We start from the raw sequence: 22,170 nt of genomic DNA, 5'->3' as shown, positions 1-22,170 counted from the left end.
CCTGCTGATCAGAACACCTGCTTGATCACTTCCTACAATGCTGTGAGCAAAAGACCTGTAATGTAAAAACCACAGCTTTCTGTGTTGTAATGAACAGCTCGCACGCGAAGAACTCCTTCCACAGCGACCTGTTAGGCCCCCAGTCCAGAAAAGTAGCACTGCAGCCAGAAGCCTGACGTCACTATATATTCTGACTAGTGTCCCTGCAAGATTACTAAAATAAGGAGCATACAGGCGAATGTTACCACTTATCTTTTTTTGTTTGGTCAGAGATTTAAGACTTTTGACAATGGTCTGGATCAGTAGTAAAAGTTGGGTAAATTCAAAGCCATTGTGAAATGTTCACGTTGCCCCGGACGTTTCTGGAAAGGAGAACACTTTCATCTTGGATGATACATAAATTGCAGCCTGTGCTCTGTGGGTAACTAAATGGACACAGTGAGTTAGTCCTCCTCTTGTTCCACAATAAGAATTTTGAATTTGAATTTTCCATTCAAAACACATGCTAGACCTTCTGAAAACCTCAAGGAATCTGGTATTTGTTCAGCACGTGTTTAAACTAGGGGAGTTTGACTGGACGAATCTTTTAGAAACCAGACACAAACAATAACTTATCTACCCTAATACACTCTGGGTGCCAAACATTTTTAGCTGCAGAATTTCACCGCCCCTATTGCTACATGTCTGCAAAGGGAAAAGGAAAAAGCACAACCTACCTTCTATATCCTGCCTTTTACTTTCCAAAGAATCAGTGTAATTTGGGCCAGGCAAGGGGATGGCATTGAACAGGCACAGAGATGCAGTACAAAGCCAAAGCGAACCAGACAGAGGTGGCTATTACCACAGGAAACTGCTCAGATTGTCCCCAATGCCCTTCAGTATTGGCATGCATAACTAGCAGGTTGCAAGAGAAAGCTTCACTAAAGGACTTGGGCTCAAGCAGGGCTGGACTGACACTTTAGTGGGCCCTGCACAAACAAGCTTGTGAGCCCCGGGCTGGTCAAGACCCACCTCTGCACCCCGGCGCTGCTGCCTGTGGGGAGCTGGGCTCGGAGCTACTGTTAGGAAGCAGCGACTGTGGTAGCAAGGCCGGTGGAGGGGAAGGGAAGGGAGGTGGACAGGGCCATTTGCACCCCTGCCACAGAGGGAAGGGGGCCACTCCCCCTGCAGCTCATGGCCCTAGGCATGTGCCTAGTTTGGCTATGCATTAATCCAGCCCTGGGCTCTAACACCCATCTGCTCTGCAGTGGTAGCAGATAGTGCCAGTGTGCAAACCAGTCCTTTTCTTTTTTGAACTTGGAAGAAACAAATGGTCAATGCGTCCCCACCAACATGTTGCCTGGAAGCTAGAGGGAAGGTTCACAACACAAAGAACAGGCTTAGCTTAACAGCTCAGAGAGAATCAAAATATTGTGGACCAAGCTTACCTTTTAAGAGACACATTTGACGCACAGGAACTCTAATAAGAAAGAACTGGACCCTGTGGGTATGGAGTAATCAGTGGTAGAAAAACCAAGGCTTGGCCCCTTTTACTTGTTAGTCTGGATTGGGTATTAGACACATGCTCATCAATCATCTCTTGAGTGAAAGGGAGGCATTCTAACTCCCACCCCTTTCTATGTATAGGGAGATACTCTTTAAGAAGTCACAAGCTAAGCTTGCAAACCACTCTGGGGTCCATTTAAGTGAAAAGGTACTGTATTACATTTCAAGCCCCTTAAAATGACTTTACACTGCTCCAGTAGCTATTATCTCACTGCATGCTAATGCATTACTCAAGTCTGAGGGCATGAGTAGGAGTTTCACAGGTGTAGTTAATGCCTGCTCTTCCTAGTGATTACACACAGATGGAAAGAGTCCAGCTAAACTGTGAGCCTAGAGTGAGTCGCTGGGCTGACAATTAGGGAAGAAAAAAGTCTTTTACAGGAAAAAATTTAGCAAGTTCACTCCCACACAGAATTATCAAACTCCAAGTCTTTTGTAGAGCCCAACCGCTCCAAGTCCTAAAAAAAAATACCAGAAAGAAATATTCTTAGATGCACTGATCTCTTTCTTTTCAATTGTCCTTTGTATGAAAGTTTATCATCACACAGCTGCCTAGAAATGATCTGACAGCCACTTTTTTCCATGTGCAAAGAGAGCGAATTACTCACTGGGAAGTCTAAGGCTAGGGGCAGAAGTTACACATAAACCAGCTTAAGTGATCAAAAACCAGTTTAAATCTGTAACACGATGAAGTTCAATGCACATAAACCACTCTCAAAATGGCCAAAACCAGTTTAAGATAAACCTGGATGGATGTAGTATCAGACTTAACTGATTTAGGTCAAACCAGTTTGTGGAATGTCTGTCCCAGATCCCCCCACCTCGATTCAAGTTAACTTACAGTCCCCCAGCATCCCAGGATGCCTTGCAGCCCTGGGCTGGGCTGTCTGCTCCAGCATAGCAGTGTGTGCCCCATGCCTCTGCTCCCAATCCAGAGCAATATCACTGCTCCAGCTGATAAAAAAAGGGGGTGGGGGGCAAAACCCTAGCACTGGACCCCAGGAAGGAAAGGAGGGAAGCCCTTGGAGACTTTCCCTCCATTCTTGCTTGGGGGGGTGTGGCCAGGCCCAGGCTCAGGCTGGGCAGCCTGACTGAGTATGTTAACTTCCTTTACCCCTCTCTCCCCGCTAACCCGGGTTCTGTTTGGCTGAGGTGTGGGGGGAAGCTCTCAGAGGCTCCCTCTACTGCAACAGGCAGCATGCACAGGTCCTGGTCCAGCTAACTTAGTATCATGACAGTGGTGGCCAGGGGTGGATGGGGACGGGGGACTCAGATGGCCAGACTTGGCTGAGGCCTGGGCACACCCCCATCTCTGCTCGAGCAAGGGGCAGGTGAAGCCTCTGAGGGCTTCCCTCTCAGCTTCCTTCTGGCAGTGACTGGCAAGCTGGGAGGCATGCTTTAGTGTCCCCCCCCCCAGCTTCTGGCCTGAGCCACTGCAGGCATGTGGCGGCATTTCCAGAAATAAAAGTGAATGTCTGTTCACTTGCTTATCAGTTCAGTCTATGCAGTTTAGGCTAACCTGCAAAGATTGAATTGATTCAGCCTCAGGCTTTTTAACAGCCTGCACTTAGCCTAAGGGTTTTCATAAGACAGTCATTTAATAAGATACATCAGGAGTCCTGGGAACAGGGAGCAGAACCAGGTTCCTGTTAAATTAGGCCTTCCCTAATTCCTGGGCAAGTGGCTTGACAAAGAAGCTACTATACAAAAAGGATGACAAGAAAAACTCAGTGGCAGCCAACCTTTTTTATGAAGAGACTGCAATGGTAAGTACATCTTACATGCTCTGAGAACACCTGTTGAATCAAGCTCCCAGGAAACTTATGACAAAGGAATACCTAGGTTTTGGATCCCAACTGGCTTTAGGTGTGAATCAAACACTAAGTGCATTTTTACATGCGTTGCTGGATATGGCGCCGGGTACTTTAATTAGCAAGTTGCATCAATAAAAAGCACCCGCGCATCATGTGCAGCAGCCTTAGCACACATTCCCATGCTGAAAAAATGGCAGTGGGGTGCTCTGAACTAAAGCTCATAGACAGGTTTTATTTCAAAGTACCCCACTGCCATTTTGTCAGTGCGGAGACATGCAGTGACACTGATACACATGATGTGTGAGGCTGCTGAAGCACATCAATTTCCATGCTTCAGCAGACTCAATTCATCGAGTCTGCTCTGACACGCTGGATTTCTAGTGCATTGGAGCAAGCTCCCCGCATGTGTATAGGAGCCCTTAGCTATTCAGCTCATTCAAGCTTGGTAATTCTAGTTACGCCCAGAGAGTACAACTGGGAAATTTGGAAGTCAAAATAGTAATGTGCCTTTGGGGTTTAGATTTCTCCAAGATGAGCAACAAATGAGCCAGGAAATCCTGGATTACACCTTTGGATTTAGGGAGCTACATTTTCCCATGAGTCTTACCTCAGGCATTGGAGTCCTTTTTCAGATTTAGCATTCCATTAAATGCTTCAGCCAAAAGTTAATATTAAAAAAAACAAAAGGTGCTGCTTAAATCAGCATTGCGAAGGAAGAGACCATTAGGTTTAATGCTGTTGGGTGAGTGGAGGCAAATAAAGGCTTCCATTTATCATAGTGTTAATGGGCTATATCTGTTCTCCGACAGAGCACCTTCTAAAAGAAACATGCACACCTATGTCCTTTACATTTCCTGCATACAGCTTTGTGGAATCTCAGCTATTACGAACACTGCATGAGAATATATACATAGAATTAAAGCATGCACATCTATCTAAGCTGAAGGCTTAATGAAATTTTAAGAAGCCTTTCAAAAATAATAGTTTTTCTTTTCAGCGGTTCTTTTCTGCTTTTGATTAAAAACAAAAAAGACAATGAGAATTTACATTTTCCTTTTTGCTTCCTGTTGCATTAACTGCAGCTATTTTTATACCACCATCAATGTGGAGCTGTGCATTTTATGCAAAACTCTATTTTAAGCAGATAAGTTATTCTCCTTTTAAGATATGGTTATTCCCTTTTTTATGGATGGGAAAACTGAGGTATGATGTGCAAACAGGCCAGTTTTTAAAGGTATTCAAATAGATGGGATTTTCAGAAGTGTTTGCCTTTAAGATATAAGTGCCTTACCCAATAGTCATAACAGTATTTTGGATTCACATTAGTCCTGGAGTCCAAGAGGTAGTCCTTAAAACTATTAAGTTCTTGGTTAGGCAACAGATAGCTTTCTATGTTTAAATAATGATAGATTGCTGTTAACATTAATGAAAGCCAAGATGTCTCTAGCAAGCTGTGTAAAATATGCCAAAAGCCATGTTTGTTGGTTCTTTCAAGACATTCTCTTAGGGTAACTAAGGAGGGAAGTTTGTCTTCACAATCCTAAAAAAAATCCTGTTCCTGCTGTCAGAGTCACAGTTTTAAAGCCTGTGACTATATATGTTAACAAGTGGCTGCTTTAATACTCTTACATTATTCTGTAGAAACTTATCCTTGATTTCAGACACATGCACTTTAAGAGTTCTCTTTTAAAAAAAAAGAGGGACTCAAAATGTCCACTGGAGATCTGCAGGAAAAGTGGGAACCGACAGCACTTTCAGGTGCTCAGAGGAGGTTAATTTCATCGCGCACGTGAAATTGACAGAACAGTGAGATTTCAGTTTCGGCTGTCTACCAGCGCTGGCCCTCGTCTGTTGTGTGTGTCTGTTCGCTAGCCACATTTGTAGAACAGAGTCCATTCAGTGTTAGACTGTAGAAATGCCGGTAGTGCTGTTTTTGCAATAAATCGTTTACAGTGAATGCTTAGCTCAGAGTTGAATATCAAATCCAGGATCACCTAAAGTATATCTAAGTCACAGCATTTTCTTCCTGTGCATGTCCAAGTGATTATTAATATAGAGAGTGCTGTTTTTGGTGACAAAGCAGAACATGCAGTAAATACAATTTTATATTAACGCTAGCACTTACCTGGATTAGCACGTCTGCTCCTGAGCCGTCAAGCACGTAAGACCTCCAAAATCAATACTGCAAACAGAGAGTCCCCTGGCTTCTTAACCTGAAAACTTTTTGGACTGTACCAAGATCAGATCCGAGGGGAGGCTCAGAGTAAGTTAAGGATGCCCCCCTCCAAACTTCTCTTGCAGTAATTAATTATGAGTCATGAGGGAAAATGGGAAAATGCAGCTAGAACAAACCAGGATGTTTTATTCTGTCAGTTTATTGCTTGGTAAACTCTGCTAGCTGGAATTCTGGTAAAAATTGTGAAACAAGTTTTTTAAAGAGGCAGATAGGGGAAGGCAGTTTTGTAGGGTTTACAGACATTCCTTTGTGGGAAATAGATTCTTTTGCACCATAAAAGCGATATGCACTGTTAGGTGACAAAGTTCCTCTGATAGATAAGGACATATGTCAACACCTTTGCTTGAGTTTTTTTGCAGCGCTTCTCTGCCAGAACAGTTAGAGGAGCAAAATAAAAGTTTCACTGAGCTCTGTAGTTTTGTGGAGCAGAAAAGCACAACATGCTTTCGGACACCTCTGTATTTTGGGGGTGTCCCCAAACCATAGTTCAACTTAGAGCAGCCTCTGGGGCTGCTCTAAATTATTTTGGTCTTGCATAGCCGTTGTAAGCCATTATGCAAAGCCTGTTCTGGCCACAAGCTTTCACACTCATTTCAGGATATTGCAGGACTATCTTACTATCTCTGCTTCATAAGAGGAGTACCCCTTTTCTGGCCAAATTCCTGCCTGGAGAAGCCACTGGAGCAGCATAAAGTAGCTGTGACATGGCCTAGACCCAGGGCTTTAAGGAAGTAGATTACTCTATTGGTCTGTCTAGGGCTGGAAATAGGAACTCTTAGTTGTGGTCCTATCATGGACTTCCTGAATGAACCATCCCAGTTTACTGAAATGATGCCTCTATCTGCCCTCCCCCCACCTTGCCCCCCCAAAACCCCCCACAAAAAGACAAATTATTCTGCTACCTTGCACAGGTGGCAGCATGATTCAGTTGTGTTCAAATAAACTTTTCCATTTACAGCTGTTGGCAGAAGTCCAGAGAAGGCCTTGAACTCCCTACCTCCACAGCCAACAGAAGGCAAATTAGCAGCTGGGACTCCTCCCACTATAGATACCCACCAGTCCTAAGTCTCAGACCTGCAGTTTGCAGGAAACCTGGTAATGAGGCTCATCCCCATTGAAGGCCCCTAACCTGTGGAGGTACAATGTTCTGGTGTTCCTTGTTCTACCATGCTGCTGCAACCTTTTAGCAGTGGCTTTGCCCTTAGTGCAACAATCTGTACTGAATTCATGCTGTCAGGCATCCTACTCTAGAGACCAAAGTATTATTTTTTCCCTCCCCAACCAGAGCGAAACCCAAGTGCATTAGCTGCATGGAAGATATTCTTTCATGAGCGAGGCACCTACGCCAGCCAACTAGGCATGGGCTTTGTTTCAAGTTAGGCACACCAATGCTGTTTCATTATTATTGATCCAGTTCCTGATAGCTTTACATGTCTAATTGGATTCACTGCAGCTGAGCTACTTTTACTTGTGGGAGTCAGGCAGTAAGACTCTGCTCCATTAACAATGACTTACATATTTACCCACAGTGGCCCTGGTCTTCTGCAAACAAATGCTGAATGCTGTCAGTTGCACACTTTCCACCGGCTCTATGTTCATCAATTATTCATTTATTTGCATGGGGCAATTTGTTAATAAAACATAAGGTTATTTTCCAACAGAGATGCTCTTAAACGCTGCACATGTGTTTAAGTACTTTCAATTTAAGCAGTTTTGTAGTGAGAAAAACCCCAGGGGCAATATTTGAAACTCAGTCAAGATTCACCTATGGTTTGACTGGTGTTCAGAGTCTGGCTTTGAGAGTAGGGTGAGGAGTCAAGGATGCCAGTCTCTTGCATGTGGTTCTTTGAGAAGTTTGGACACATCTGAACAGGAAATTGCGAACACACCTCTTCTTGCATTTGACTGGATCCAGAACCTAAACGGGTTAAATTCAGATGGGGATCTGAGCCCCTCCCCACTTGAATCTGATTTCAACCTTCCTCAATTGGTAGAAACACCCCATCCCATAGGAGTGGACAGGAAAAAGACAGTCCATAGAAAACTCCCAACTGTAAAGGGTTAACTTTTGCCCTAGCATCTTCACTTATTTCAGCTGGAGCTGCCTGCAGAGGGATTGGGTGGTCCCTGCACAAGTGTATCTGTGGGCAATATTTATCTTGAATAGAGTACTCGGCATAATTTGTGACAAGAATTTCAAACCTTGTTAAGTAAACACGTAAGGCCTGGCCCTGCTTCCAGTGAAAAACCTCCCTAATTTTAACCTCAACATCAGGGTGAAGCCTCAGGAGGGAACCAGGATTGGAGTCTGAGCTGGTGCTTGCAAGCGGCCCAGAGGTCAAGGCAGGAAACTAGGCAAGACTATTGATAGCTGTAGCGATGGAGAGGGTGGAAGGGCAAGTTGTTTTGAGGATAGACAAGGTTGATATGAGGAAGGAGACACAGGAATGGGCTCCAAGTAGCCACAGCTTGACACAGCAACTACGTTTTCTTGAGCAGGCCAAGGGTCAGGGTATCCCTTTATAAAACGGCCATAATTATCGTGTTCAGCTAATGCCAAAGAAGTATGCAGACAGGGCAGCTATTTCATCACTCAAGCCCCCAAACACCCCCCCTCCCCAACATAGTTGCACAATACTCTGCACCAACCTCCTTTCCCCAACCCGAGGGTCAAAGCGAGTCATCCCCATTGGGCCACAGCAAAACAAAGCAGACCCCTTAGAGACATTACAGTGTATGTGCTCATTTCCTGCAATTCCCCTCCCACCTCCCCACCAGGGCTATAACCATGACCTCCACAATAGGCATCGGCTCTGCTCATCATAAGTATGAAAGGCAAGGAGTCCTTTAGTCCAGATCTGTTATGGCCTGAACGCTGAATCGCTGGGGAAGTAGGCAATGGTGGCTTTCATTCAGCTTGGTGTTCTCCATGTTCTGAAGTTGCCTGGCCCATGACCAACGCCGCTTAGAGGAGCCTTACCCAAGCGTGGAGAGCATAGTTATGGTATCTATCTGGATTGCCATAAAGGGGCTGTGGTGAAGCAGATATTTGGTCTCTCTGATAAAGGTCCCTTTGAATCTTATGCTGAAAAAGAATGAGATGTAATTACTTGCAAGTCAAAAGTCTCTTTTTGGATTGACCTGGCAGATCTTACCTGAGGACGGTGATGCTCAGACCTCAGTCTCCAAGCCACCCTCAACCCATTAGTTGTGGTGTTCACTGAAAATATTATCCGAGTTGTTTTTCTTTTTTTGTGCATGCGTTGGTTATGTGTTTTGTGCAGTCACGTAAAATGTAATGCATGCTGGGCAAATGTTAACTACAGCACTATCATTTTTATTTACTTTTATTTTATGACGGCATCTGATGAAGTGAGCTCAGGCTCACAAAAGCTTACACTCCTCTGATTTAATTAGTCTATCCGGTGCATCTCTACCCTGCCCTTGTTTTTCTGTTGAACTAGGATGTGTTTGGCACAATTCACCTCGGGCACCTGTGTTGTTGTAGCTCCTTGGTTAATACTGACTGCTCCTGCAGGTCCTGAGCCGTGACTGAGAGCGCCTTAATGCGTGGAAGGAGAGCAGAGCTTTGAAGACAAAGGGAAAGGAGAATTTGGCCCAGTTAAATAGGGGAGAAAAATGAAATTGTAGCCATCTCACTAGATGGCAGTGTTGATCAAGCTTAGCCTGCTGCTGACGGGCACTCAGCCCTCCTGGCTTGTCTGCGATTGAAGAACCTGTGCATTTCCCAGGCAAAGTTAGACATTTGCTTGCATTAAATGTGAATCTCTGCAGACCTGCACTACCACATAGCTTTCCTACTCATCCCGGCTGAGGACAATGCAATGCTGTGGCCCAGCAAGCCAGTCACGCTGGTTTGGCTCTTCGTGGCAGCTGCTGTCATCCTGGCTGCGCACACCTTCATTATTAGATTACCATAATGCCGTGCAGCCTGAGTCATCGCCTAAATCCTACTGCTGTTACAAACACGAGGCAAAAAGATAGTCCCTGTCCTCAAGAATGCAGTCTAATGGAAGAAATAGCGCTATCCAGAGGGTAGAGGGTGGGGCTCAAGCCTTGCAGCTGGTGTGCTAGCTTTGAGAGAGAAGGAGGAAATAAGGGCCTGGACACATGACATCTTTATGCCAGATTTGGACATCTATGGACCGTGGGATTAGGAACAGACAGATATTCTGAGGTAGTCACATGCAGTTGGCTGGCAGTACCCCATTTTGCCACAAGGTATGCGTGGGGAGGGGGAGCAGATACTTGCCTGTTTGCCTTGAGTCAAAAGCTACTCCGGGATAAATCAGGAACAAGTGAGACTAACACTTGCATAACGGACGCTGGCACACTTTGACTTCTGATTTTTCCTGGGGGAATTCTACCCCAGACTCAAGTAAGCTATAGCAATGTGCTGTTGTGCAGTAGGGTGGGAGTGCTGTATGTCATATGTCTGTTCTTTTTTATCCCAGTGGAAAGCTTGGCAATATCAATATACACACATGTGCCCAAGCCCTGACTGAAGTAGCGTTCTCTTGAGACTTAATGGGGCAGCGGGGGGCCTGCTATAGAGTTACAGGCACTGCAGGGGGTGGCTCTGGCTGCATTCAAATGTGTGGAACTATTTTGACAGCGCAATCATGTCTCTATTTAGATACCTCTGCTGTTACTGTACTATTTGTATAATATACAAGCAAGCCTGAAATGCCCATAGCAGTGCTAAGGCAGATTCTACCATGGGCTTTGTCCATTTGTTTCCTGGGGTTTTAAAAGACAGAATGTAGTCAGTGCATTTTCCACCGAGTTGATAGGTTCCCATTGCTGAAGAAGCCAGTGCGTATTGCCCGTATAGGGACTGTATTATTCAGGCTGTATATCAGTGACACTCAAAGTTCAAACAGTGAATAGGGAGACAGCTTAGTATTTGATTTTTTTTTTTTTATTTGACTTCGGTAAGCAGATGCAGTTATGAGAGCCATGCCGGAAAAGGCAATTTCAGTTTTCTGAGATTTCCATTAATACTTAAGAGGAGCTGTCCAAGTTTATATCATCATCTACTACTTCAGGGCTGCACTGTACTATTTTGCTTAGCTTGGGTCCTTCCAATTATGCCATATATTAGAATATCTTTTCAGAGAGGCCATTGAGGGATGCATTGGGCTTTTAAAGTTTGTTCTTTTTTCAGACTAATTTTCTTCCTGGTGATATAATCAAACAACTTCACAATGACAGAGACTCTATTTCAAAATTGACAAAAGAACTGACAGAGCAAAGTTTCAAGGATTTCTTCACTGGATTCTTCCATGGCTTATAAGAGATACAGCCCCAAGACCTATTTTTTCCAGTAAACACTACCATATGTCTATGAAATCTGTATCATTCAAATCCCAGAACTGACAAGCCAGTAGTTGATCCTACATCCATTGACTTCAATGAGATTAAGCTCAGGACCTAACTGGACAATTTCCCTGAACCAGGGACAATTGACAATGGATGAAGAGGTGTTATTGTCACTGGTTCTGTTCCAGTCTACTTGGCCACACAATGGCAGCATATATATCTGAAGTAACAGTGCTGGTGACATGAGTTTGGAGTCTAGCTTTTGCAGTGTGCTGCAAATATTCTGAAAGAGGGTTTCAATATGGGAGCAAGTCACAAGTACAGGATTTGTGAGCCCTGGGTTCAGTTTCCTGCTCACCTACAGACTCCCTGGGTAACCTTGGGCAACTGACTTAGCCTCGCTGTGCTTCAGCTCCTTGTCTGTAAAATAGGAAGTCATAGGATGCCCCTACCTGCCCCTGAGCAGGGCAGTTGTGAGGATTCATGTAGTTAGGTGCTCAGATCCTATGGTAATGGGGGTCAAAGCGGTCTCCAAGATAGATACTGCATCCAAATATGAGGGCAACAAGGCAAATGTTTTTCATCAGAAAAGCTGAAACCCCTCACATTTCCCATTTAGGGCAAAAGGTGTCAGTCAAGCTGAAAAACATCCACACAGAGGAAATCCCCAAGGGGATCCCCAGTACATCCTTTCTGTCCCTTTGAATTGTCGTTTGTATTCTGCACGTCATGTAAACATTACAGATTTAAAGGGTAGCCGGTAGCACTTTTGTTTCCCCCTGGGGCTTAGATAAAGCCATTTCCATCTCAGGGCCAGGAGAGCAGTTCAAACCAAGAGCTTTCCCCTCCACTTAGCTGCCTCAAAATGAGCTTAAATCAAGGTACCATTGAACTGCTAGGCTAAGAAACACATCCCGTGGCATTTCCTCATTCAGGGGCATATCGAGGGATGATGTTACATAAACGACTTCCATCGTAATCCAACAAAATGCCCGACTGGGAAAATGAATGAGCCGTTCTCCCTCCTGTGTGGTGAAACTCAGAATGCAAACGGGAACCCAGAGCTCAGCCTGGCTTAGGTTCATGTGGAGGCAAAGGCCCAAGCTGCATGTTTTAATTTCCTAGTTATGACACTTGCATTGGTGATACTTATAGGAGTCAGCAGTTCACATCTGGTTTGGAGTCATTAATGGCTTCACCTTGAACGCTTTGTCATATAAGGGCCGTTTTTATTTAACAGATGAGCAAATGTTAGCAAAGCACATATCATCATCTATTGGGTGGGCTGTCTCACAGCCATTAAACACATGGATCCTCCAAACAAGGGAGCCGTGTATGCTGCAGATTATGGAAGCTATTTGCTATTTACCAGGCACATTTACATAGATCTTAGCCGTCAGCACAGAGCTCTGGGGAACCATTCGTTATTATGTGTAAGCTGCTTACCACGACATTAAATTTAAGATGAAGCCAAATGATACACCCAAGGAGCCTTACAGGAGAATGAAATTTAAAATGGGTTCAATTCTGCCTTCTCTTCAATTTAAAGCTGGCTTTCAATGTCTGTTGTGGAGGAGACTGACAATTTAAGAACAACATCAACCATTCTTTGTAGCTGATACATTTTAGCCTGGTACCATCCCTGTCTATAGCCTTAAATAAAGCTGTTGCTTGATAGTTACATTGCATATGTCCAGGGCCAGATCCTATCTGAGGGTGTGTCTACATGTGTGCTTTAGTGCGCAGTAGACTAATTTACTGCTTAGTAAAGCACCACTATCTGCACATGCATGGCAATTAGGCCAGTGTAGACTAATTTACTACACTGTAAGATCGTACTTGTATCTGATGAGACTATCTGACAGTGCAGTAAATTACTGTGATTAAACGCATGTGTGAACAATGATGGGGCTGGCTGGGGCACAAGGATGCTTTAGGGCAGGACTAGGTGGCAGCCAGTCCTCACACTGAAGGATACCCATGCCCCAGCCAGCTGCTCTGCAGCATGTGGAGCCCTGCCACAGCAGCCCTGGGCTGGCAGAGGACCCAGAGGGTCAGCCTGCCAGTGCAGGGCTGCTCTGATGGGCCTCCATGGGCAGCAAGAGGGCTGGCTGAGGACAAGGGTGCTTCAGCATGGGGGCTGCCTGCCAGCTATCTCTGCATTGAAGCACCCTTGTGCTTTTAGCCATCCCCTCTGCAGCACATGGAGCCCGGATGCAGCAGCCCTGGGCTGGCAGGCTGACCCTCTGGGTCCTCTGCTAGCCCATGCTGCTCCCAACAGGCTTCATCTGCTATGCATAAAACAAACTCCAGAGCTAATTGCTCCAGAGTTTTTTGCTTCTGGGTACACATTCAAATGATGCACCTGGGAGCAAAAAAAACCTCCAGGGCAACAGGTTCCAGAGTTTATTTGTGCACATTAATCCCATATGTGAATCACCAGTGTCCTGTAGGCCAGTGTGGAGTAGGGTGGCCAGCCCGGTTGTCCTCTGTCCTCTATTGATACAAAACCCAATGCCTTTATGTCCTCCTCTTCCAGAGAAAGATAGAGGACATAAAGGCATTGGGTTTTGTATCAATACAGGGTAGAGGACAGAGTAGCAGAAATCTGGACTGTCCTTTATGATGGCCACCCTAGTGTGGAGTGAAGGGACTCCCCACCCCTTTCATTGAAGAGGTGCCACTACAAAGAAAAGAATTAAAGAATCATTGGGCCAGAGATGATGCGCAGCCTGAGACTGTAACATAGCGAGGTACGTACTCAGCTGGGTAAGGGATAACCAGATTCTGGTCACTGCTCCAAGCATTTTATCCTATGACTGTTTCATTTAAAATATATGAACAGGGATAGGAGCCCCAGCTCTCCTCTCCCAGGTGAGTGCCATCATGCTTCCTCTCGCTCTCTCCAGCAACCATTGAGTTCTTTCTTGCACATCTTCTCAGACTGGATGGAAGTGTTTCTGCTCCGCATTGCAACATAACCTGCACTCTGGTACTTCTGGCACTTCCCAGGGAAGTGGGAAAAGGTACGTAAATCCCCTCTCAGCTGTAACTACCCAATTATTATACAGTGGAGAGGCAGGGTGAAGTGACACCACTCTCTCAAGCTCCCTCTTTCATTTGGAAAGAAAGTGGCAGTTACCCCTGTAATCTGTGGGGAGTCAGACCTTGTAGGCAATTGTTGGACTCCAAGAGCTGCACCACATTTAACTCCTCACAGGTTGGGTTAATGCTGAATAAGTCTTAGGAAGGCCACACACACTCGCATCCAGTTTAGGCATGAGGTACGTGCTGTCCTGACTGGCCCCACTGAGTCCGCGGTACTTCTGGGTATGCCTGGAGACAGAACTGGTGATGCTGGGAAACCTGGAAGTCAAAGAGTAAGGTACCATTGGGACTTGCATACCTACAGTGCATAGCGGCAACTGGAGAGGGGTTTTTCAAGCTCACAGTATTGGACTTGGCTGCCTAAACTGAACACAAAATGTGTGCTTTTTGGATAGGACTCTAATGACTGGGCCAGGGTCACAGAAAAGCAGGTTACTTGAGTCATATTCCTGTGCCCCGGATGTCCTACTGCTTCATCCTAAGTAACATTCCCCGCTTAGTTTGAAAGTCACATGATTATCTTGGAGTTTTTTTTGCAGATGTGCTGCAGAACAGCTTTATTGATCTAGTTTTTGGGACCAAGGGACCTAAAGCAGCCTATTGCTTTTTCTTTACCTAGCTCTGTGTCAAGGGCATCTAAAGGTGGCTTTGCAGTGAGCATGCAGGAGAAATCACGGAGTCTGCCAATGCCCCAGTGACTAACACATTGACTGGGAAAGAAGTCTGGAGCTCCTCAGCTCACAGTAACCTGGGCCATGCCCCTAGCACCCTTAAGCCTGTAAAGAAGGCCCAGGTGGTATGCTAAGTGTGATACAACCTGTTAACATACAGAAATAAAGTCACCTTTAGATGCCCTTGACACAGAGCTAGGTACAGAAAAAGCAATAGTCTGCTTTAGGTCCCTTGGTCCCAAAAACTAGATCAATAAAGTTGTTCTGCAGCACATCTGCAAAAAACCCCTCCAAGATAACTGCCTCTGTGTGATCCAGGCTGAGAGATGCTTTAAGCTTATAGTGGCATAATGAGCTAGGTGGATGGATAAGAGTACAGAGTCTGTTTTGGGACCAAGGGACCTAAAGCCCACTATTGCTTTCTCTGTACCTAGCTCTGTGTCAAGGGCATCTAAAGGTGGTTTAATTCTGTATGTGAACAGGTTGTATCACACTTAGCACAGCACATGGGCCTTCTTTACAGACTCCTGGGTGCTAGGGGCATGGCCCAGGTTACTGTGAGTTGAGGAGCTCCAGACTTCTTTCCCAGTCAATTGTGTTGGTCGCTGGGGCATTGGCAGACTCCGTGATTTCTTTGAGACTCTGTGCTCTTATCCATCCACCTAACTCATTACGCCACTATAGGCTTAAAACACGTCTCAACCTGGATTGCAGACAGGCAGTTAGCTGTGTTCAGCTGGAGTCAGGGTAAAGTTGCATCCTAGAGGCTATCTGCTCCTTGAACCAGTTAGCCTCTAAAGTACTACCACGGTCCGCTTTCTGCCTAAACCTGAATCAGGGATGACAGCGGGAGGAGTCCAGGCTAGAACCCAGTTAAGTGCCCAAGGCAGTGGTGAAGTGTAGACGCACTCTGACGGGGTGGAGAGACACTGCTGCACTTGCATATTTTACCAGTCAAGTAATCCTTCGTTCTGCAACTCTGCTGTCTGTTAGCTGTTCCTGGTAACCAAGATCCTATTTCACAGCCCTGCACATTGCTTTTAACTCATTCCAACAAAGTTATATTGGTTTTTTCTTCAGTTAAGCTGACTAAATACAGGCCTAGGCCCCTAGCCTATTAGCAAAGCTTCTAGTTTATTTTGAAATGGAGAAAAATGTGTATCATTTTATATGTGATGATGTACCTCACCCTCTGCACCCTTCTTTCCAAAATCCTAGATACGCTCACGAACCCTGAGCAGACACTGTTCTGACACATCCACGTACAGAAGAACTGCTATGCCAAATCTCATTAACATATACCACCACCACTCTGGCTTGTTCACACCTTCCTTAGCATGCCATAAGCTGTTTACATCTGGCACTAGTTATCTGGAGTTTTTCTTAAAGGCTTAGAAATAAGCAGTTTGTCCAGAAGATGCTTTGAATCTTTGGGATCCATGCTCTTTTTCAGGGCACGACAGCAGGAGCAATAAGGTACAGTAGTGTTTCTCAACCTTTTAAGTAGCAAGTACCCCCTAACTTCTGAAAATTTTAATAAGTACCCCAACACTCAAGTTTCCAGGGGATTTTATATTTACAGACTAATGTGTGCCATATGTTGGAAGAAGGGCTGTGTATATAAGGCCATGATATGACAGATGTCTGATCTGGTGTGGGTAGGGTTGCCACCTTTTACACCAGGGGTGCACAACTCAAGTATGTACCTGGGCTAGAGGTGATGTTGACCAAAGTTAGGAGGGCTGAACCAAATTATTACTGGGGAATTTAAAGTGCTGCGCAGTGTGCAGCGCACCAAATTTTTTGCCATAGTTTTCAGAAGAGGAAGGGGCAAAAGAGAGAGGAAAAGAGGGCGAGGGAGAGAGAGAAAGTGTTGGGGTACCCGCGTACCCCCTGCCTGTGTTTCGCGTACCCACAGGTTGAGAAACTATGAGGCACAGCACTTACAGACTGAGACTTGAGACTTCACGTGACCTTCAGTCATGTTGCATACAGCCATTCTAGCTTCAGAAGAGTGGTAGTTTCCTCAGGGGAGTATTAAAGTATAGAAAAGCCAGTCCAATTGCCTTGATATGCATGCTTTTCATCTGCATTGCTCGTTCATTAACAACCTCCCTACATAGACCCTTTCCACCTGCTATTTGTGCCCACTCCCAGTGAACAGTTAATTAGTCAGCCCAGCTGCCTAAGATCACTGCACTCCAGCTTTACCCCCTACTACACCTGCATTACAGCACATTGTTGTATGGTCTCATTTAATATTTGATTTCATCATTGCTGTGTTTCTCTCAAGGCCCATTTTCCTGCAACTGTATCATCCTTTGAGCAGGACAAAGCCATAAGACATTCCCCACCTTCTGCATGTTGTAAGGTATTTTCAGTCCCTGCAGGGAGGTGAGGGAGTTAGGTGCTGGGAGTCAGACACCCAATCTGCTCAGGCACTCTGAAAATCCCATTAGACACCTGCCTGCATCTTTACCTAGTTACCGTTGAAAATACAGTGCCTGTCATCTGGACAAACACCCACCAGCACATGTTTTGGAGACTACCAATGAATTGTTTAATATTCTGGTGGAAGCTCTCATTAGATTACAGGATTTTATGACACAGGATATAGAAATACACATGAGAAAGTGTTCAAACTCCATCATTAAGCAGCCAGTGACTGCATTGGGCACAAGAAGTCTGATGTTTTAATCTGGATGCCGAACATCATTGCCAGTGATTCACACTGTGAATTTCACAGTCTCCACCTACCTTTCATGGAAAACTGCTTGTCCAAACAAAGAAACCTTCGTACTCACATGAATGCCAGCTTGTATTGCAAACCTGATACGCTGCTAGGGACCTGCAAAAATAACCCAATTCTCATTGGCTCTGGCTTCACCAACAGTTCCTTGCTGTCAGTCTCAAGGTGACTAGAAGATGCTGTATAACCCTTTTAATGACACCTCTCATTTCTCAGTGCCGAGGTTAACAGAGCTCACAAAACACTTAAATTAGAAGATGACACACACTCATCACGGCTGGAGCACATTTGTCAGAACAATTTCAGTCTGTTCTAAACAGCTGTTCATTTCCTAACATTTGCCTGGGTGCAGCAACTGTGAGAATACCCAGGCTTAAAATAAACAGGCTCCCATAGCAAGGACATCATCATTTTGATACATTTAGCATCCTTTAATCTCTCTCTTCTCTATTGAAGCCTCACTTGTTTCCCGTGGTATTACAGGAAGCTGTTTGAAATCAAGCAAGGCAATTTCCCTAAAATAAAGCACTCTAGCACTTATACATACATACATGCACGCATGCATGCATACAGCAACCTTTATTGTGATACCGAACTTGCCATTTCATCATGCGATGGCAGGGAAAGACATACTGAGTAAAATTTACACTTGTGCCTGCCTCTCCATAGGACTGAATTCACCCATAGTGAAAGGTGCTTTCCTGAAAGCACTATCCTCCCAAATTGTCTCACGGATTTGGGATTGCAGGATGGCACCGTTAGAGCGTAATTGGCTCAGAGAGGCATAAACTTTGAGGTGACAGTTTACTTTGTCAGATTTAGGCCACTGCGTATGAAAGTTTATGCTTTGCCTCTTTGAACCAAGCGCCACCCTGCTCTACCTTCTGCTGGACTTCAGAGTAACACTGTTAACTACCTGTGACCAGACCCTGCCCAGTATGCCATGATGCCCCCTGGTGGACATGCATCTCCTGTTCACTCCAACCCCCTGGGGTGCCCATCCTTGTTTTTTTTACCTGCCACGCCTTGATGTTGCTCAAACGGACTTGGGAGGCTGCCCTGAGGGCCTAGAGTGGGTCTAGTCCACAGCAACTTTGCCTATCAGGCAATCAGTTATGGCCCTTCTGGCCCTGTTGCTGTCCCAGGACACCCAGTGCCTTATGGGCTGTCTTCATGGCCTCTGTCTGCTGCCATATCCATGTCCATGCCTTGTAGATGGTATATGGTATCATTTTAGAGGGCAGCCTGGTCCCCACCACAATGCTTGTTCCTTCAAAACCTTTCCTGTAGCTAGGCCCCACTTCAACCTAGATCCACTTGCCTTGCCCTCCTGGGCTTTGGGCCCCAGGCCCTATTTTTTCCCTCCCTGGCTGTGGGCCCCTGGTCCTATTTTCACCCTCCCAGGCTCTGGCCCTGTCTTGTTCTAGCTCAGTTGCAGCCCCTTAAAGTCCCTGATCAAGATAATGCTCTAAACTGGGTGCTCCTCAGGCACCCCTGGGTGCATCTACAGGAAATGTTTTGCTGTGAAGTAGCACTGTTTACTGCAAATTAAGCATGTGCGTCTGCGTGTGCACGTGCTTGATGCACAGTAACACTTGCTAATCACAAGTAAATTTGCTACCTGCAAATGCAAGTAGCAAATTTACCCATGTTTACTAACTGCGCAATAGCACTGTGTAGATGCCTGACCAAGAGCAAATCTGCTCTTCATTTTCATCCAGCCACCAGGGGGCAGGAGATTGCTCCCTGCCCCCCAGGAGCTACCTGCTGCTGGGAAAGGGTCTGTCACCAGAGCCCAGGTGGAGACTATGTCCCCCTGCCCTGGCAGCAGCTCCAAGCCACCCCGACTCCAAGATGGTGAATGGGGAGCTAGGAGGCTGGGAGATCCTTATCTTCTAGCACCAGCTCCACAACAGTGGGCCTAGCACTGGGAGATCTTTATCTCCAAGCCTGAGCTCCAGTCACAGGGCTTGGGCTGGAAGATCCTTATCTTCCAGCATCAGCATGGTCATGGGGCTGGTGGTGGGAGATCCTTATCTCCCAGCTGAGCCCTGCAACTGCAGAGCTGCTGCTGGGAGATAAAGATCTCCCAGTGCTGGCCTCACAGTCATAGAACTGGCACTGGCAGCTCCCTGCTGGTGGAGGCTGGGGAGCCTGGTCCCTGCTCAGCTCTGTGAGTGCAGAGCTGGGTGGGGATCGGGGCAGGGGGCTTGGGACCTGCCCCCCCTCTGCAGCTCTTTTCAGGACCCTTGCCCTGATCAGGGAGCCAGGGCTGGAGCTCCCTGCTGCTGGGACAGGGGGACATTGTCCCCACCTTGGCAGCCGGCAGCCCCCCAGGGACAGGGAGCAATGTCCTAGCCCTGGCCAGGAGACATCTGTCTCCGGCCCAGCACTCCCTGCCTACCCCTGGGTTAGCACTTAGGGGGAGTCTAGTGCTCCATTGCAGGGCCCCAGGAACTGAGAGCAGTTTGCTGCCATGAGCAGTAAATCTGCTCCTGCTTCTCTACATGTGTAGATGTCTGCCCCGGAGCATTTATTTGCGGGTAGTTTACTCATGAGTAAACTGCTCCCGGATCAAACGCACGTGTAGACACATCCCCTATGGCCTACGTACCTCCACTGTAGCCATCAGCTGGTGCTTCATTTCAAAACTAAAACAAAATGAAAGCCACTGTTTTCAAACAACACTCCCCCCGCCCCGGGTAAAAAAATGTCCTGCCAGCCCACCTCCCTGCTCTCAGGGTGTTTGGGTGTCTACCAGGGTGTCTCCTTCAGCACCTCTCTCCTGGGAGTCAATGCAGGAAGCCAGACTGACCTCCTTCCTCCAGGTGCTGGTTTTATATGCCCTGGCGCCCTGCTCCCTTTAGTCAGGTGATGCCCTAATCCTGCAGAGGGGTTTCTCCTTCCATATAATGGGCAACCTGCCCCTCCCTGTTGAATCTTAGCCTTGCTGCTTGCAACCTTTAGCCCATGGCTGCCTGGGAATCTGCACCACTCCCCCAGCTTCTTGCTGTGCAGCTAGCCTGGGCCCAGCTGCCTGCCTTCCTACCCAGCCAGGTTAGACTGCTGTGCCTTCCTATTTCTAGTGGCTCCCTGTAGAATAATAGAAAATGAGGGTAGGAAGGGATCTCAGGAGGTCATCTAGTCCAACCCCCTGCTCAAAGCAGGACCCTCCCTAACTAGATCATGCAAGCTAGAGCTGTGTCAAGCCTGGCCTTAAAAACCTCCAAGGATGGAGATTTCAGCACTTCTCTAGGTAACCTGTTCCAGTGCTTCATCACGCTCCTACTGAGAAAGATTTTCCTCATATCCAATTTAAAACTCCCTTGCTGCAACTTGAGCCCGTTGCTCCTTGTTCTGTCGTCTGCCATCGCTGACATTAGTCCGGCTCTATCCTCTTTGGAACCCCGCTTCAGGTAGTTAAAGGCTGCTATTAAATACCCTCCTTGGTCTTCTCTTCTCCAAACTAAATAAACCCAGATCCCTCAGCCTCTCCTCACAAGTCACATGCCTCAGCCCTCAAACCATTTTCATTGCTCTTCGTTACACTACTTCTCTCTGGTTTGGGCCTATGCAGCAACAGTATTTGACTCTATAGTCCATGGCTATAACCTCGATTGCTGCTTATTCTGTGCAGAATGCAGTTCAAACTGATGGACGTTTAGGGTGCAGCACCCCCTTCTACTAGAGTTACTCCTTAGGCAGCAAGTTTGATTACATCCAGTTCTTGCACTGCACTGCAATAAGGACTCCAAACAACTACAGCTGCAAACTTATTCATCCTTTCAGCACTTACCTTGTGCGGAGAAATCAAGCAGCCTACATAAAAAGGGTGGAAGGTTTCAGACAAGTAAAAACTTTCAAAAGGAAATAACTGATGGGAAATAATTAATGGAAATTGTTACAGAACTGCTGGCTTAGATCTTGTCAGGAACACAGACGAGTAATGCAGGAGTGTTACTTTTATAGCAGTGGCGCTCAACCTTTTTCCCCAGTGGGCTGGATGGGCAGTGCCCAGCTCCCTCCTAGGTCAGATTTGGTCTGTGACCCTGGTCTGTCACCTGGGGCAGGTGCAAAAGATCCCTATGCAGCCACACAGAGGGGGGCAGGGAGCAGCTTGGTTCTTCTCTGGCCATATGGGAAGGGCTTGTGGCCTGGCCCTGACCCAGCCACGTGAGGGGAAGGGAATCTGGTCCAGCCCCATCTGGCAGTGGTGAGAAGGGGCCCTGAGGATATGGCAGCACAGGAGGGTAGCAGTATCAATAACCACTGCTCCCCATCACCAAATTTCCTGACCCATGGGGAGCTCCATGGGCCACATTTGGTCCGTAGGCTGGAGGTTGGGCACCTGTTTTACATTATCATCAGCAGGCAAGGTGATTTACAAATATGGTATATGAGATTTGAAACCTGCCCCAAAAGCCTGTGTGGTCTCATTTTGGAGAGTTACCTTGCGTATCAATCTTGCAAAGTGTCCTGACTCAAGTTCAATGGCACAGCCTGTGTTCATTAGCAGCGCTCCCATAAATTAGGTCAACAAGAATTTTGCTGCTGATTTGATAGCGCCATGTTTAGATCTGAAATGGCTTGAGTGACTTTTTTACTAATTTCTCCAAAGTGTTCTTTTGTTGTGACTTTGATTTTATAGTATGTGATGTGGCCTGAATTTCCAAAGTATACACATGTGCACACACACACACACAC

General features: G+C 46.3%; 1 protein-coding gene across 2 annotated transcripts in view; it reads right to left on the bottom strand.

Annotated features, from left to right (window-relative positions):
- The window catches only part of LOC102382824 (calpain-5-like), an 82,420-nt gene extending 76,845 nt beyond the window's left edge, over positions 1–5,575 (bottom strand). Inside the window, exon 1 of one of the 2 annotated variants that reach the window (XM_006029374.2) lies at positions 5,485–5,575. The gene's annotated coding sequence lies outside the window, so the exon portion shown is untranslated. Of the gene's footprint in view, positions 1–1,427; positions 1,756–5,484 lie in introns of those variants that run through there. The other variant, XM_006029373.2, reaches the window with a different exon arrangement.
- Positions 5,576–22,170: the final 16,595 nt, after the last annotated feature.

Source organism: Alligator sinensis, unplaced genomic scaffold (assembly GCF_000455745.1).
Source record: "Alligator sinensis unplaced genomic scaffold, ASM45574v1 scaffold521_1, whole genome shotgun sequence".
NCBI classification, from domain to species: domain Eukaryota; kingdom Metazoa; phylum Chordata; order Crocodylia; family Alligatoridae; genus Alligator; species Alligator sinensis.
This window is presented reverse-complemented; position numbering and strand designations above follow the sequence as displayed.